The sequence below is a fragment of the Corvus brachyrhynchos genome, unplaced genomic scaffold (genome assembly GCF_000691975.1).
Source record: "Corvus brachyrhynchos isolate BGI_N302 unplaced genomic scaffold, ASM69197v1 scaffold86, whole genome shotgun sequence".
Taxonomy (NCBI): domain Eukaryota; kingdom Metazoa; phylum Chordata; class Aves; order Passeriformes; family Corvidae; genus Corvus; species Corvus brachyrhynchos.
In genome coordinates this window covers 298,370-315,994 of record NW_008238647.1, presented here as the reverse complement: position 1 = coordinate 315,994, position 17,625 = coordinate 298,370, and the positions used below count along the sequence as shown (strand labels likewise).

At 38.1% G+C, this 17,625-nt stretch overlaps 1 long non-coding RNA gene across 1 annotated transcript; it reads left to right on the top strand.

Moving 5' to 3' along the window:
* The first annotated feature begins 8,267 nt into the window (after positions 1–8,267).
* Positions 8,268–16,955, top strand: LOC108447489. Its single transcript, XR_001863092.1, has 3 exons — positions 8,268–8,322; positions 9,745–9,900; positions 16,236–16,955. It is a non-coding gene; the product is annotated as an uncharacterized LOC108447489 (long non-coding RNA).
* Positions 16,956–17,625: the final 670 nt, after the last annotated feature.

The following is a 17,625-nucleotide window of genomic DNA, read 5'->3' as shown; positions in this document are numbered from 1 at the left end:
TAGTCTATCACCACCATAGCTTTACAACAGAATTTCAGCTCCTAAGCATCTCCTCTTTCTCTTCCCTCATGTTTTCAGCTCTTCTTTCTTTACTTAATGTCTGCAGGCTTCATCTGTTCTGGAGGAAACTTACAGCACTAAAAGGGTTAATCTCACCCAGGCTTTGCAGCTGGAATTTCACTTATCATTATTGGTCACATGATCTTTGCTGGGCAGCAGGCAGCTTCAGCTGAATCTTCGGCCGCACTGGAGAGAGGGAAGAAAGCCGGGCCGCGCCGTCTGCACAGAGCAGGGCTGTGGGGAGGCCGCGGGTGGCCCGGATCCGGCCCAGCAGGTCCCGGCCTGGACCCGGCCCGGACTGAGCAGGGCCTGGGCCGGGTCCGCTGGGCCCCGTACAGGCTGAGCCCAGTTACCTGTCCCAAGGCAGGAAGCAAGAGAGAGCTTCCTGGGGTTTGTTCATTCTTAAATGTGGACCACAGAGGTGGTGAAAATTTTAAGTGGCTTAAAAAATTGTCAGTATTCAAACTAGCCAGTTGATAGGTTCTGTCAGGTCATAGAGGAAGCTGTAAGCACCTCTTTGCAAGAAAATCACTTCTGGGACTATGCTTGCTAACCCATGACAATTAGCAACATTGTACTATTGCAATTTAGCAAGACATTCTGTTTATTCTTAGCAAGAAAAAGGAGCTTGAAGAGTGCAGAAAGTGTGTGTAGTTTCCAGGAAACCCTATTCTGTATCTCTTGAACTCTGTTCAAGAACCCACTCCAGACAAAAGGTGTCCAAGGCATGTATCCAGATGGTATAGACTGGCAGCAGTATGCACAAAGTTCCTTGGGCTTTAGTCTAAGGGCCTTTGCTCTTGAATGTAGGTGAGACTGAACAAGATGTTCTAAAAATAGAAAATGAGTCCTTTTCGTTGTTATTTTGTAGCCACCAGGGTGCCTATGCACAGAGGTTACTGAGATAGTGTATAGACCTTGTAACACTGGAGATAATGTCACCTAGAGAGAGCTGTGAATGTGTGGCTAATGGGACATCATCAACAGGAACATAGTCACTGTCTGAGTTTGACATCCTTACTAAAGCTACAGAATTCATGGTAAAGCTGGATAATTTAGAAGCGTTACATCTCTTCACTGTATTAAGTGACATAAGTTAGAGAACAGTTATTTCCTTGCTGTAAAGCTACTGATAACAGGTAGGATTTTTCAAAAAATAATAGGAAGATAGATTCAATTGAAATTATGTGAAATTTAGACATCCTAGTTTCTTTTGAAAAATTCATGTATACATCTTTTTGCTTCTTAAAAACATGTACTGTCATGTAATGACTTCATTCATTTCATCCACGAAAGAGGAAAGAGAAGGATGTCAGTTCTTGTGAGATCTAAAGGAGAACTTTCTGCTCTGGATGTTTTTGCAATTAGGTGCCGCCTTTAGAAATTAGCCTGGAGAACCACAATGCTTTGTGCTCCTGGTAGGAATGTATACTATTATTAATATCCCTCACTGGGGTTGATGTACCCTTATGCACTTCATCTGTGTGCACACCTACTAAGTCAAGATAACTGTAGTCTTAGCAGTGACCCAGCACTTAAAGAGTCACTATGAAAGTTAGCTGGCAAAGTCAAAACTGGAAGATGTGGCTGTGCTTGAGTTGTCATGACTGAAACTTCATCCCAGATTATTTAAAATGAGACTCTCATTTTGTGGAGAAGGTAGGTTCTCATTTGTTTGTAATATCTCTCTGAATGACATTGAATGGTGCTCATGGGCAATGTGCCTTTTTGCTTTATAGAGTATCATGTACTACTGGTGTATTACAAAAGTGAAACACAGGTTCAAGCAGCTGAGAAAGAGGTTGGCTAGCATATGTAAACTGATCTCAGAGTAAGCTTGGAATAAGGAAAAAAAGATGGTAAAAATCATTGAGGGGAGTACTTCAGCAGAGACAGAAAAATCTTTTAGCCCAGTGAAACAAGAGCTTAGAGGATATGGAAGTGCTGCATATAAATATACTGGGGGAAGAGAAGAAAAAGGCAGACTGCTTTTGGTCCAAAGATGGTCCTCAAATATGAAAGGAGTTTTTCTGATCTTGTAATATGATGTCTTGGGGTGACAAACTGGCACATATGACTATGTAGTATGCAATATTAATGCATTATAAATACAATATTATAAATATTATAAATATTAATCAGGAGATGCATCTGATAACCTCAGGGTTTCTTTTCAGGCTTGGGAAGATCTGGGAAATAACTAATTTATTTTATTTTTTAGACTTTGAAAGTTTCCTAGGGCAAGAGCCTATCCTCATGTTCAAGTGAGTCACAGCTCTGAGCCCTGTGTCATTTCTCCATTGGAGTGAACATCAATACTGTCTGCATTTTGGTTGCCTCTGAGTACAGTCACAGTTGGTAGTAGCTTACAGCACTTGCCAGTCACGAGTGAGATAAGCTGTGGAACAACTACTGAACTTGTGCCAGTGCTAAGAAAACCAGGCTAACCACCTTCCTTTTTGCACTGTTGAAAGGCCCTGGAGTTGTAATGCTTTCTGAATGGAAAAGTTTCTGGTATCACTGTGTCCATCTCTCCACATCCAAAGCAGTGAGTCTGGCTCTCCAGGTTTCTGTCTCATCTTCATCCCTTCTCTCTTAATCTCCTTCCTTCACTTCTCTGACCCTTGTTTGGCTCCAATCTTTCATCTTCAGGGAAAATGCCAAACTGAATTTGGTTGCTGCCAAGAAGCTTTGAGTCAATGCTGGCAAAGGAGAAAAGCTTCAAGTTGTACAGCATGGCACGTGCCTGAAGCCTTCTGCTGTCTGGTTTCAGTAGAAACACTTTGAGTTGCGCAGAACAGCCCTGATTCATGCAGCTGTGTGGTAGTCTGGCACTGAATTGAATTATAGGCTTGGGATTTCTTTTTGACCTATTACCATCCCAAATACATGTGTGCTTTGGGTCAAGTTCATCCTTCCTCTTAATTTATTATGGCTTTATTTGGTGCTAAACTGATGTAGTGGTAAATTGACTGTGTGCTTGGTGGTATGGCATCCTTGTCTCTCTCCTGCTGTAAAGCAATGACTCAAAATACTTCATCAAAACAAACCTTATAAAGAATTTAAAAATGTGTCTTTGATGCCATAATGTTTCTGTTTCTTTGTTTCTGGGAGATTTTCTTTTAAAATTATTAGTATTACAAAAGTACAAATGGATCTTCAAATATTTATGGATGCTGGATTTTTCTAAAAGGTATTGATAATACACACATGATATGAATATCATGCTAATTAATCCAATAAAACTAAGTATGGCAATTATTATCCAGCAGCTAGAATTAGTTTGTAGTCTAGATATGGACATTAAAAAAAAAAATCCGAAAAACAGCTATCAGGTGTATTCTTTTAGTTGAGAGAAGTTAAATTAGAGGGGAAATGTATTAATATTAAAATGGTACATATTGAAGCAAACACTTGGAAGTAAATGGTCACAATGGACTTGGGCAGAAGAAAATGGATGGGCAGAAACAGAAACATGAGAGGCTTAGTCTAGGAGAAAGAAAATTATTATAATGGTGAAGGAGCCTGAACACTGAAATAGATTGTTTGGGGATACTGTGAAATCTCCATAACTAGGATTTTTAAGAACAGGATAAATAAACATAGGTCAGGAGTGATTTAGGCAGAAATAATTGTGCCCAGGGACAGGATGTACTACATGACTTCCCTTTGGGAATTATGTCATTATTTGTCTCTTTATTGACGACCTTTGAGGAGTTCAGGGATCGTGTGAGTATGGAGAATGACTGCTCCTAGTGACAGTATAGTTGCAGTTTATATTAATGGTGCTTTTCTTTGGAATATGTAATATCAGATGACTCTGATAGAATTTCTGGTATTTCATAAGCACTTTGGAAAGGGAACACTGTAATTTGTACAAGAGAGTAATCAAAAATTTTGGCAAAAAATTTGAAGGGCTTACGCTTTTTTATATATGTTTATAACATCTACAGTCATTCTCTTTATGTAAGAATTCCAGTGATGAGGCTCATCAAGGACTTCAAAAGCACTTTAGGTGAGATCTGGAACTTGTTTATGAAATTTTCATATTACTTCTTAATGGCCTTCCTGTCAGGCTTTTTGTGCACTGTTCATGTAGTGACTGCTATTTTCTTACTAGGAATGAACACACAGTATGACAAATATTCCTTTTACCTTGGTCAAAGGAAGTTTTTTCCTTTTCCACAGCCAGCTGCATGTGTCCAGCACCGTGTTCCTGGGCTGTCTTGAGGAAAGCTGTGATATATCTCTTGAATCAAATCTGTCTGCCTTAGTGACTGCAAGGGACTTTGACTATTTATGCCTGTTAAGAGATCATGACACATCTTATGAAAAGACAAGCTGTGTTATCAAAATAGTGCTAGCCACACAGAAAAGCATCAACCCTCCTTATCTTGTTTCTTTAAATGCATCTCAGACTGAATTTAATGGTGCTGCTATTTTTACTCAGACATTTTTCAGACTACACCCACTCTGCCTGACATAGACAACCCCCTTAAAAAACACAAGAAAAATTTAAAAACTTGACTGCATTTGAACCCATTTACATTTTTTATCTTGTCAAGACTACAAGTTTGAAAACATGTAAATGCTGTTTAAGATTGCTACTAATAAATATTTTTTCCCCCTCCCTATGCCTTTAGGCAGGTCTTTCCCCCTGCTTCCCTCCCCCTACCAAATGCAGTTATTTGCTGAATTTTGTAAACTAGAAACACCTGTTCTCAATGCATTTTTAGAAAATAATTATTATTAAAAAAAAAAGCATAGATGTAAGAATTAGAATTACAGTAGGATGAAGTACCTGGAGTGTCCAGATTAAAACCAGTATAACTTAATGATGCTTTAGGAGGAATATTAGAGAACTATGAGAATAATTATTATTGAAGAAGGTATAAACGTAATGAATTTGAAAGTAGATTGGTTCAGACTCTGTATGGCATTTTCAAAGCTTCTCTGAAGTCCAGAAGAGTTGCTATTATCTCTTCAGATACCTTGTTGGTATCTTTTCCATGAAAAGCAGGAAAATTTGATAAAATTACATACTTCCAAGTAGTCGTGTTGCCCAAAGCTGCATTTATGTCGTCTGTTTCTGATAGTGAGCTGGTGACTGATCATGCCTTGAAGCTGGGATGGTTGTTCTTCAGCAAAATCCAGGAGTCTACAGGAAGGTATCCCAGGGCGAACACAGCCTGTTGGTTGCTGAAGGCACAGCCTATGACTCTGGGGGTCACAGCTTGGGGCTTTCAGAGTTCCTTTCCTTAGAGATGCCTGCTGGTTTGTGTGGCCAGAGCTTTGAATGTCTGCCTGCCTCCCTCCCTGTGGCTTGCTCTTGAGTAAAGCCCAGCACCTGTGCTTACTGTTACATTACAATTTCAGTCAGGTTGCAGGAGCTAAGCAGGTGATGGCAGATTGTTATGGTTTTGAAGCAGTGTCAGGGAGACATGTTTAATGTGTGTAAGTGATGCAGGGAAGAGGTAAGAGCCAAAGGTTATGAGGGAAAGACAGTTTTGTTTTAAATGTTTGCATTTCTGACCGCAAAAGTGGTGAGTGGCTGGGGACACTACAATGAGGAGTGATGGGTTCTTCATCTTTTTGGATATTGAGAGTCTGCATACTTTATTTCAGGTAAATAATGGGAAGCAGAATTATAGGATATGCTATGGAAAAGGTTGGAATAGATGATCATATATCTTGTTCTGGCTTTACTTACTTCACATGTAATGACTGCTCATTTACTGCATGCCTCTCAAGACTGCTTGCCATGTGCTTCTGATAAACAGCTAATGACTTTTCGTAAACTGGAATATTTTCTGCCAATACATTGAATACAGAGACAGTCTCCTCTTCAACAGTCCCAGTAGGTGAGGTGGATGAGTAAATCAAGGTGTCTGGGCTTGAAGCAGTTGTGAGTCTTCTTTAGTGCATTTGCTGGAATCACAGAAAAACTACTGTAGCCATTCTAAACCATACCAAATGTAAAATAAGGATCAGGATTTCTTTCTTCTTGGGGAGGAATAAGGTTTTGATGCTTATATTTCAGTAAAAGCTACTCTTGTTTCTCCAATGTAGTCTTAATAGTTAAATTTTCTTAGCTGCAGTCTTGAACATAGTGCATATAGATTTATTCTTGACTACTGATACTGTTATGCTATCTTCATGCCAACTGTTTATGGGGTTGCACTGTAAGCTGCTACCAGCTCACTGCATTTGTCTTTTTTCTAGATATTCTAGACAGATTACACTTTGGTTTCCTCCCCCTGCCCCCCCCCATCCAATTTTTAAAGGTTTTTTGGCTTTCTTTTCCCAAAATTTTTGAAGTGTAGGAGCAAGAATAACATTTGAACCTTTACATAATAAGGAGAAAATAGTTTAATAATTTATCATTGTTTCAGTCACACTGAAGTTCACAGTCTTTCAACAGTAGTGCTGCTTAGAGTGAACTTAAATAATCATTTGATTATTTATCAATAAATACTGAGGAAGCTGTAACTCAGTAACTAGTAGAGTGTGTGTCAAACAAAATGGCCAGGTGGTTTGGCAAAATTAGCTACAGTATTAAACCACAGCCAGTTGTCTCTCCTTGTATGTTTCTCCTTAGATTTATAATCTCTTAGACATCCAGTTGCAAGTGATTTTTTAAATAATTTTTTCACAGAAGTCTACAATGTGATGTAGAGTATTTTTAAAACAGACCTTTTTTGAATGATTCAGTCAGCTCCAGTTACTGATAAGAAATGGCTGAAACTCCTGCTTGCTTTGTGGAAAATATTTCAGAAGAAACTGAGAACCAGAAGGTATTTCTGCCTACAAAGTAGTCTTGTTTATCTCTTATAAAATATATATATATATATATAAAATACCCTTGTCACCTGCTCAATGTTGAGGGTTTAGTTTATTTTATTGGTGCTGTTAAAAAATTCTTTTCATTGTTTTGGGCAACTCTCAAAGATTCACTAGAGCTGTTTAACAGCAAAATAATGTAGCCAGAGCAACTGGGCCGCTATTGGACAGGGTCTAGTCCAGATATTAATGTGTATTCATTCAATAGCCCTTTGCTAGGATATTTGCAGAAACGATGATGTGGTTTTACTTGGAGGCAGAGGCAAGAGCAGGGTGCTGTTGCCATGTCCTGCACATGGACCAAAAGGGGCTTCTGAAGCCCTGATTTGTTCTCCCAGGTGATGCTGAGCACGACAAGGAAAGACTTGGTGTTCACAGGTTTGTTTATGAATGAGAAAGTGTAATCCACCCTATCTTAACCACCTTTGATTGTATGGCTTTATTATAATGTCTCTTGTTTCTTTTTTCCCCTGAGATAAATCTGCTCATCCTTCTTCATGAGTTTCTGGGAGTTTTACTATCATCCCCTTGATCTGTTGCTCTTCTTGTGTTTTAACTCTCCTTACTTCTAGAAACCAAGAGACGGCAGCAGAACAGAGGCTTCTTTCTACCACACTGTTCACTGCCATATCCATATGGAAAGTACAAGCAGAGGCTTTTTAACTGAAGCTTTTTCCTCTCTATTCTGCAACATAAAGAGATTTGTTTTTCTTCTGCATAAATCAGGCTGTGCCATAAAAGTTTTGAGAAGTTAAAGATCCATATTTTCTCTGATGAGTGCCTGCAATGAGTTGAAATCAGGTAGTTTGGGAACTGAGAAAGTGTGCTCACCACCCAGCCAAAACCATTCCTATTTTGAACACTCCTAATTGCCATTCAGAATAGATTATTGGAAATGATCTAACAAAGAACTTTGAGTAGCAACTGGACCACTGAAAAAACTCCATGATCTGCTAAGAGATAATTTGTAAACTGAAAGTTTATGCAGGAATGTAGTATAAAATAAAGCAATCTCCATAACAGCCACAGTCAGTTTTCCTATTTGGTATGTGTTTTGTTACGTTGCTACAGTGAAACAGCCAAGCTAGAATAGCAGAAGCAGGAAGTGTACAGATGCTTCTGTTTAGCATAGTTCTGCAGAGCTCACCAAATTGTGCATCAGCTACAGGCAGCAGGAGATCACTCAATTATTTTTTCAGTGTTTCTCCAAATGTCTCAGAAAGAAGCTGCTAATATTTTGCAAGTTCCTTAGAGAATTCCTCATTGAGGTCTAGGTAGCTCCTCTGGTACCACAAAGGAAGTACTATATTATTGGGTGCCAGCAGTGCAGAGAGCAGTCAGCATCCCATCATTTCCTGTTGCTGTTCACTTGCTGCAGAGAAGCGGTGCTGACAGGTTACTGTAGAGAGCAGAGAGCTGTTGGTAAGCCTATTTGATTTTCAATTTTCCTTTGCTATGTGCAGCATAACTGGGTATCCTGCACTCTCTTGTATATTGTGAATAATTCCAGTCAGCTTCACAGATGAATCAGAATGTAAAGATCCGTCTCAAAGGATGAGATGTAACTGAAGTAGGAATGATTGCATTTGAGAAAGGAGGTTTTAGTGCATATGACTTTGTGTGGGATGCTGTGACCTGGAGGCAATTTTTCCACTGGCTGTTGATAAATATGTCTGCTGAGGTCACCAAGGGCACAAACAGGTATTAACACAAGGAGAGGGCAGGAGACCAAACCTTCCCTCATTTTCCTGCTGTAAACAAGGGCACATTCCACCTTTATCTCTGCAGAGGACTTGGTTTTTGAACTGCATACTACTATAATTGCTGAGACCATATGCACTCTGCTTGTTGCGCTGTATAACCCCTCTGAGTTTCATGTTTGCACTAGAGATATTTTTCTTCATGGTTGCCAAAACTCAGGTTACAGAGTATGAGCACCAGCTTCACCACCTATGTCTACCATGCATCTTGGTGACCTGGGCTTTTGGTGAACCCCCATTTTTGGGGGCCTCTTGGTGACCTCCATTGTGCCAAAGTGGGCCTCCCTCTGTCCATGCTTATTGTCTGGAAGATGCACAGCAGATGCCTCTTACGAGGTGCTGTTGTGATGAGCCACTGCTGTTAACGCTTGCTTCTCTGCCCTATCTTTGAACTTACAGTACTGTGCATTTTTAAGACTGTAATCATGCCAGAAGGCTGATGTCACTGCAGGGCAAAACAGTGGAAAAAATGGGGTTAGACTGAAAGCTTTTATTCCAATATAAATATCTGAGATAACACAGGCACTCCCAAGTCTTGACAATGCATTTCTCTTTCCATGTGTTTCCTTTTCTTTTTAATAAAACATGATCTGTTCCCAAATTCCCACTTCCGTGATGGAAGTGTTAGAATTGGACGAGCTTCATGTTAACCTCCTGAAAGATTAGTGATTATCTACACATATTTTAATGGCTCATTAGTGTAAAAGGAAGTGTTGCTGGACTGATGGGACACCAACATTATTCATACTCAAAAGTAAAATCTTGCTCTGAGTTCACTTGCTAATTCCCTCTTGGTGAAAAGGACAAAGTGCAGCCATTAAAAGGTAGAAACCAAGAAAACACAGACAAGTGCTTCTGACCTGAGTGATATGCAGGCAAACTCATCACTGAAGGAAGTTAGATTGTTTTACAGGTCTAAGTGGGTGCAACTCTCTGGGATTAAGTAGAGCTACTTGTCTTTACAGCAGCAGAGAATGTAACACCAAATGTTTAATAGTTTGATACACAGTTCAGAGAATAGAAGTCTACATCCATCAATTTTATTGAACATTTGAACCGTCCACATGTTTTCTGGTGTCTCCAGGTCACATTGCGACAACAAGGGAAAGCACTTGGAATATAAACAGTGAGATCTAGTCTAAAAATGAAGTGTTGGAGATGGATTTGAATTTGAACTGTTTGCTCTGTTTCTTCTGTGTGCATCCCCTGTGTGCATCTGACTCAAGTCCCTTTGGCACAGGTATGGGTGTAGCTGTTTTAAAGTCTACATTGCCTGTAACCACTGATGAGCTAATCACCGCTGGCTATACACTGCTAGGGTAAAAGTTTATTTGACATTGGTCTCTGCTGAGAGCTGACTGAGTAACCTGGTTACTTCTCTGATGTCAATGTTTGGCTCTAGAGACACCCTGGTAACATTTCCTCTGGCACTTTGGAGGAGGTATTGGTACGTTTGGCACCTCCTTTGACATTTTGAGGAAACTGCAGGGAAAAAGATGCCCTGCAGAGCTAAGCTGTAAGTGCCTCTGAAGTGGGAATAGGCTCACAATATCGCTGTGCTAGCAAGATGTACTTAAGAATGCTCACATCTTGCAGGTACTCAGTGGCATTACTTTAATTTTGGTAAAATTTTACTCCCGTAATTCACTCAGGAGTAATTAATTTTTTGACTTGCCGATATGCTTCAGTTTAGAAATTACTAATTTGGGTTTTACCTGCATTTGGACCAGTGGCCTTGGTTAAATAGTTCTCCCCTGATTTCTAGTGCAGTGATTCAGTCAGGAAGCGTTTTGCCAATATCAGTAAGTATCTTAAAATGCCATAATTCATTTTTAGTACAGTCAATAATGGCAGATTATGATGAAGGCTCAACAATTCTTTTACTCTACCTCTCCCAGTGAAGCTACATATATGTACATTTTCTCTTTAATAGCTGAGGCAGAATGCCTCATATATTGTATGTCTTGTGAATATTTTATTTACGCTGAAAAAGTTCATTGAAAAATTACTTCTCATTGACTATACTGCCCCTTTATGTACTTACATTATCTTTTTTCCCTTTCTGTTGGTCTTCCACTACAGATTTCAAATATTTGTAGCTCTGGTTCATGTTCCTTCCTCAGGGTAGATTATAGATGCAGACAATAAATTACGGTGAGTTAAGAGCTTTTCATTAATCTCTGATGACTGATATAAGTCAGTCATGATGTCAGTCACTGATGAAGCAGTTTCAAAACAAGTAAGTTTAACTCATGCAAAAAGTCTTCCGTAAATAATATTTTTTTCTGTCCTGTTCATGTCAAGAGATGTTAAGGATCAGTAATAAGAGAGGTTGCAAGTAAATAACTGGTTCTTTAATAAAAAGAAGAGTTCATGATAGGGAAGAATGCTTTGATTGAGAAGTTGCAGTAGGATACAGGATGACACATGGAGAGCCAGTGAAAGAAGGAGGCAGTGCGTTTATCTGACCAAATTCATATTTCTTATATGAACCTAAATTGGCTGTTGAACCTTGTTTTGTAGTCAGTGGAGAAGAACAGGAGCTTCTGAGATTTAGCTTTTAGACAGCTAAAATAGATCAGATGAACCAAACCTAAAAAAATACCCTTTTCTATGTGTTTATAGGGAGCACCTTGAGTGACTAGTTACAGAGCAGACATCTCTGAGATGTCCCACCACATGAGTCTTGATGTTACCTGGCTTACTTTTAGAGCAGTGGCTGTGATAAATGGAAGGTGTTCTGTTCCAAATTCACCCAAGTAGATGTGGCTCTAGCAAGGGTCTCTGTTGCACTGAGCTGATGCCATGAAGTCTGATTTTGGCTGTGTGGGGAGGCAATGCTGAGTCCCATGGTGGTATTGGAACCTCAGTGATACTTCTTGCTCAGGTAGCTCAGATAGCTGACTGAAATTAAGTTGGATAAATCTCAGTCCAACATGGTCAGTGTGTCTGTTTGTCTGCCCCTCTTTCATAAGGAAAACTGAGAAATCTTGATTCATCTTGAACAAGAAAAAAATGTTTGAACTATGCATGTGAGCAACTCATGGTAAAACTGCAAATGGTCAGGAGAGAACTGATGAGGTCTGACTTTTTTAAAATGAGGGATGATTTTTCAACTACTTGAGAGGATGCCCAGAAGTAAGAATGTTAGTCTTTGGAATATTCCTGTAACTTCAAACAGTTATTATTTTAGTACCGTTGCATAGTGGTTTTTTAATCATCGCCATTATGAATTTAATAGGCATGCTGTGTCTGTTCCTTAAAAAATATCCTGTTCTTGGAAGAGCTTAATTATCTGTTTCCTCTCCTTTTCTCTTTTTTTACTATCATCCCCTGTGCTATCAATCCCTTCATGTTTGTTTTTTTTTCTTTTTTTAAGAACACTGAATCTATTTGTGTCTCTTAAAGTCTACTGATTGTTGTCTGGAGTCCTGACAAATTGAGATGGTTTCCAAATGGAATTTCCACGTATATTAACATAATGATGGTATTGTGTCTACATTTATTTTCCAAAGATTTATGTTCCCTCCAAAATGTGAGCTTTGTAGATAAAGAGAGCTTATGGCAGATAGCTGAAATTAAATTTTTCTCTAAGAAGTTCAGACTCAGCTTTGGAAATGTAGCTCTTAACAGAATGGTGGAGACGCTGCTGCAGTTGATTGCTATGATGTTAGCCTAGGAGATCAAGCTAACTGCACTGTGTAATTATTACATTGCTATGAATGCTCTGGATGATATCACTTAATAGGAGGAACATCATTATCAATACTCCTTTTTCAATTTCAGATTGTGGTTAACTGATTTGACATTAAATTCCCCTTTACTTTTGTTCTGCACTGCAGAGATTAATTGTTTTGTGGCCAGAGATCAACAGAATATTGATCCACAAGTCAAATCTGTCTACCCACCTTTTACACGCTTTTTGCTTACTACATGGCAGAGAAAATTAAAGTGATCTGCTACTGTAAGCTTCTATTTCAATATAAATCTCTCCTTTTATCTTAAGCTCTTTATCATAGTGAATTCTGCTCACTCAGTTACTCCTGTCTGTTCAGATTCACCAGTCCTAGGATCCTTCATGCCAGACAGTATCTGCTTCAGTAGGATTGGAATAATTTAGCAGCTTTGAAAATGCTACTGTCATTTATTCTAGGAGTCAGCTGTCTTAGAAGGACCCAGGAAAGGCCAAAGTAGTTTGCATTTATTGGAAAACTATCGCTTGTGTTAGTACTACTGACTTTTAATTTAACTGCAAAGATGAGAAAGTAAATATTATTTTGGAAACTTTAGTCCATAGACATTGTTGAGGCATTTTTTTCCTTATTTAAAAAACAATAAATCATGTGTTAATACTGGAATTCCAAATTAATAAAAAAATGCTAATGCTCTAAAAGGCTGGAATTCATAAGCTAGAAAAATGAAAGTCTGTAAAAAATATCCTCAAAATTCTTTGGAGACAAAGCTGGTCATTGTATGCACACATTTATCTAATTGAAATAGACTGTTTCATGAGCAGAGGACGAAGGTGCATTTAAAAAAAAAAGGCAGAAAAGAGCTATCCAACATTATCCATCTTGGGAAAAATACAAGATCTGTCTTTAAGTCAGAATAGTGACAATTCAAGAAAATTCAAGAATGAATCCAGAAGGATCCAGTCTGTGTGTCTTGTTTTGCCAAGGAGGTTTGTGAAAACAGCCCTGCCCCTGCTTAGAGAGGAACTTGTGAGTAAATCCACAGCACACTTTGGCCAATGACAAGTGTCACCAGAAAGAATCAATATAATTCTGTGATTTGTGCACCCATATTCCTTTGAAATTACTGCAAGAAGGGCTTGGGAATAAAAGTTAGCATTCAGTTGAGAACTCCGAAGTCTTTGTACATAAATTATGGAAAAGTCCAAATTTGGTCACTAAATAAACATCATCACCCATCTAGAAAGATGGAGGCAAAATGTAAACAGTTTCTGCTGTAGAATATACGTAGTGTAGAGTGGAAGGGAAACCCACTGGTTTTAGTAAAACTGTACCTTACTTGTCCTTCCAGAAATGAGTTTCAGCCGCACCTGTTCATATAATAAAGTCAATGATATGATGAGGACTTGGTTCTTTAGAAGTGTATCAATTAAAGCTATCATAAACTTTAGAGGTTTCTAAACTAAGATGCATGAGGTCTATTTTAAGAGCTTAACATATCATGATATATCAAAATGAGCTGTAATATGGCAGATAACCCTCACTATTTATTCAGCTTTTGCTAAACATTCATTCTATATATAAAGTGTGATGGAGGGATAGTGGTGTTGCTTATCAGTGCTCAGTCTTAGCAAGACTTTGCAGATGTTATACCAATTAATTTGTATTGGAACTGGAAAAAATGGTTTTGCTCCTGATTTTGACTGCAGAGATTATTAATAAAGCCTTTTGCAAATATTTTAGCAGCACAGATAAGAGATGAAAATCCTGGAGTTTATGATGTTTTCTGGGAACCATAATTCTGCATTAAGTTTTTTTGCATATATGCTTTCAGCCAGGTTGGTCAAAATATTCCACCACTACTGAAGTATTCTGAAGTTAATATAAGAAAACAACTAGTAAACAAAAAAGATTTGAGCAATATTTGAACACAGTAACATGTTGAAATTTGTTAATGGTTTTAGAAGTCTTGACCAGTTATTATTTTGATATTCTTTCTAGCAGTGCCTGTGCCTTTATGAGTAGGAACAATGAGTTCTTGGTATCATTTAGATCTCAAGTACCTAACTGTCTCTCCCTTCACCCCGAATCAAAGTTTTCTTGCAGGTGGAAGAGAAAGAGTTTATTCCCCTGCAAAAATAAGAAAACTTTTTAAGCTCTTTAGCCTACTTCTGCAATGGACAAAAGTTTTAAATTTTTCAGTATTGTCAAGTTTTATTAATTTTGTAAATTATTGGGGGGTTAATCATAATGAGATTTAATATTCTTTTTGGATTCTGAGATCTGGGAATTTGGGACTTATATTAAAATCCTGGCTTGTACCAAAGGAATTTTTTGTTTGTTTTTGTTTTTTCTGGGGGTTTAAAGTGTGATCCCAAACAGCTCCATGTTGCTCAACACCTTCTTCACTTTTATTTTGTTCTGTTTGGTCACAAGAGAGGAAGAACAGAAGGCAAAGCTAAGCTTGATCATTTAAGAACAAATACTGACTTTCAACATGTTCAGTAAGAAAGTAAATTTTATTTCTCTCACTCTGACTTCTCTGTGGGATCTGTCTGGTGGACAACACAGGTATCTTCTAGAGGAGGTAAAAATAACACCATTACAAAAGTCTAGTCTTGAGGTCTCAGATTCTCACTTGCATAAGGGAAGCTCACTATGGAAGGACATGATCTATGCTATTAGTAGTAGTAGTACTTTAAGATAGTGTCTTTTCTAAAAAATCAGTGCACACATGTAAGATGGTAGCAGAAATGTTGTACTTCCTCAGCATGAACAAGTGCTACTTTCAGTAACTTTGTTTTCCTACAAAACTGTAGGCAGCAAAAAGGGGCACTATGTCATCTCAGTGACATTTTTATAATCATTAACATTTCAACTTGAAATTCCCAATAGCTGCAGAGAGGCTCAGTAGCTGAAATAAAAGTGTCCACAACACTGATTAGAAGCTGAAAGGATTAGCTTGATGTCTCTGATGTTAATGCTTGCTGAAATGAAAAGGAAAAAAATGTTCAAAGGCCCAGACATAATGTACCTGACTTCCTCAGACCTATCAAAGGGTTAGCATCAATAACCAAGTAATGGCTGCTTTATAGTTTGAATTTTCTTACCCAATGTTTTCAAAAGGCTAATAAAAAGCCACACTGCTGAGAGGAAATTTTAGGTTGGAATGACTGTAAAAATAAAATAGTAATGACAGAGCAATTTGTCTCAGTCTAAGAGTGGAAGTTAAACCTGCAACTGTGCCACTCTTGAAGAGCAAGCTGGAAAAAAATAAGTTGCATATTTTCATGTGCATGTCTAAGTATGCTAAAAAGTAAGGATTGCATAGGAATGAAAGTTTTTTAAATGCTTTTGTTAAAGCTCTGCTTCTCATGGAAAATGCCCCTTTTTGCTGTACTAGAAGATCTTAAACACTCTCAAAGTCTAGGTTGTTGAAAACAGGCATTTTAAAGATGTTGACTGCAATGTCATTTTAAATGTAATATCAAACTTCATATAGGCTGCAGTCATGCAGCTAATTGTTCAACTGTTTAATTTTTATGTATGCATCGGCCTTCATGGAACTGGAAGCAGAGTTCAGAAAATACTGTTTAAGAAGAGGAGAATTTGGGCCTAGAACAATGTGATAACACACTCATTTGTACCATGGAATCATTGTTAAAATTAACTTCATTTCTGTACCTGCTTCAAGTTTCTGTAGTATTGACAATAGCTCTTAGGGAAGGGAAAAAAATGTTGGTTATACTGCATCTTAAATAATTTGTATTTTCCCACTTTAATTTTTGGGCAATAAATGCATACAAGTGTAAAGGTCATCTGGTAGAAAAGGGTTTTTCTGTCTCAGGTGTAATAAACACTTTTGTTCTCTTTTTGTCTGAAGCTTGAAAAATCTTCCATCTAGAAAACAGAGCACAGGAAAGTAGTTGGTGAAATTATGCACACTTTTTGGAAAGCAAGCTTCTGCAACTCTGTCAGGTAATGCCATCAGCACCTCTGGAGTTCGCACCTACCCTTCAGGTTATAAAATATCATAGTGGGACTTCTTTGGATTTCACTGGGCCCAGAGAAGCTGTACCAAAAATTGAATTATCAGAAATTATATCTTCAGCTATAACAATGTGGGTTTTGAAGCCAGTGGTGTCTCTGAGTTATTATCCCCCATTCTACACTCAGAAACCAGGTCACATACTGCCAGCTGTACATTCTTTTTTCCTTCTGTATTTGGGGTTACATCCAAAAGATTTCTTTTCCCTTCATAAATGTAATCCATGGAATACTCAAATGCACTTCTTCACACAGGAAAAATAATGTGAAGTAATGAGAAGAGAAACCCTTTAACCCTTGCTTTCACAAAGCAGATTATTTCCCCCCTTGTTGAATAACTTTTTATATGTATAAACCACATTTATCCAGTTGTGTACTGTTGTGTTTGTTATGGTGGAACTGAGAAGTGATATCTGCCTTTGCAACGCCAAAATTTGTGGTGCAGCTAAGTTTCTTCTGCTAGTCCAATTTCTACACCATCTTTCTGGGTGGTTTTCACAAATACTGCCAAGAGTCACATTCTTCATTTTCCTAGCTTGTCTAGCTTTTAATTTTCCATTTTGTTAGTTGGCTGTTTTGTCCATTTTTTTCCTAGCTTGTAATCTCAGTGCATAAGGAAACTTCGTTTAGATTTATACACTTCAGCAGAGGCTTCTCATTCCAGTTTTTTGTGACACTGTATGAGAAATAAAAACCTGCAGTCATAATGGAAGATTACAGAACATGAGTCCTCATTCTTAAAGTTGTGCCATGTGGGATTTAGTCATAGTTAATAAGTACTATGTATATTCCAGTGTCTTTTATGTGCCATTTGTCAGCTCTGTTACATAGACAAGGTCCCTTGTTAACTGGTAGCCAAGGTCATCCTATATTGAATGACAAAATAAACTTGAGCATCAAATATACTGGAAACATTGGATAATTTCCTGTGAGAACGACAAGATCCGTTACAATGGGCTAAATTTCTGGTTTGATTTTATTTCATTGAAGTTATATCTAATCAGTGGCACAGCACATAAAGTGAAAACTGTCTAAGATGCTAATTGTAAAGTATTTATAAATAATTAATCCCAAACATTTTTTGTTCAGCCTAAAACTCTTAACAAAACCTCACTTCTATTTTTTTGTTTTGCTTTCCCCTCCAATGATTAACTCATGTTTTCAATGTGCCTTCTTTGCCCCATGCAGAAAAATAGCTGTTGGGTGAGTTATGGGCTTCTGGCACG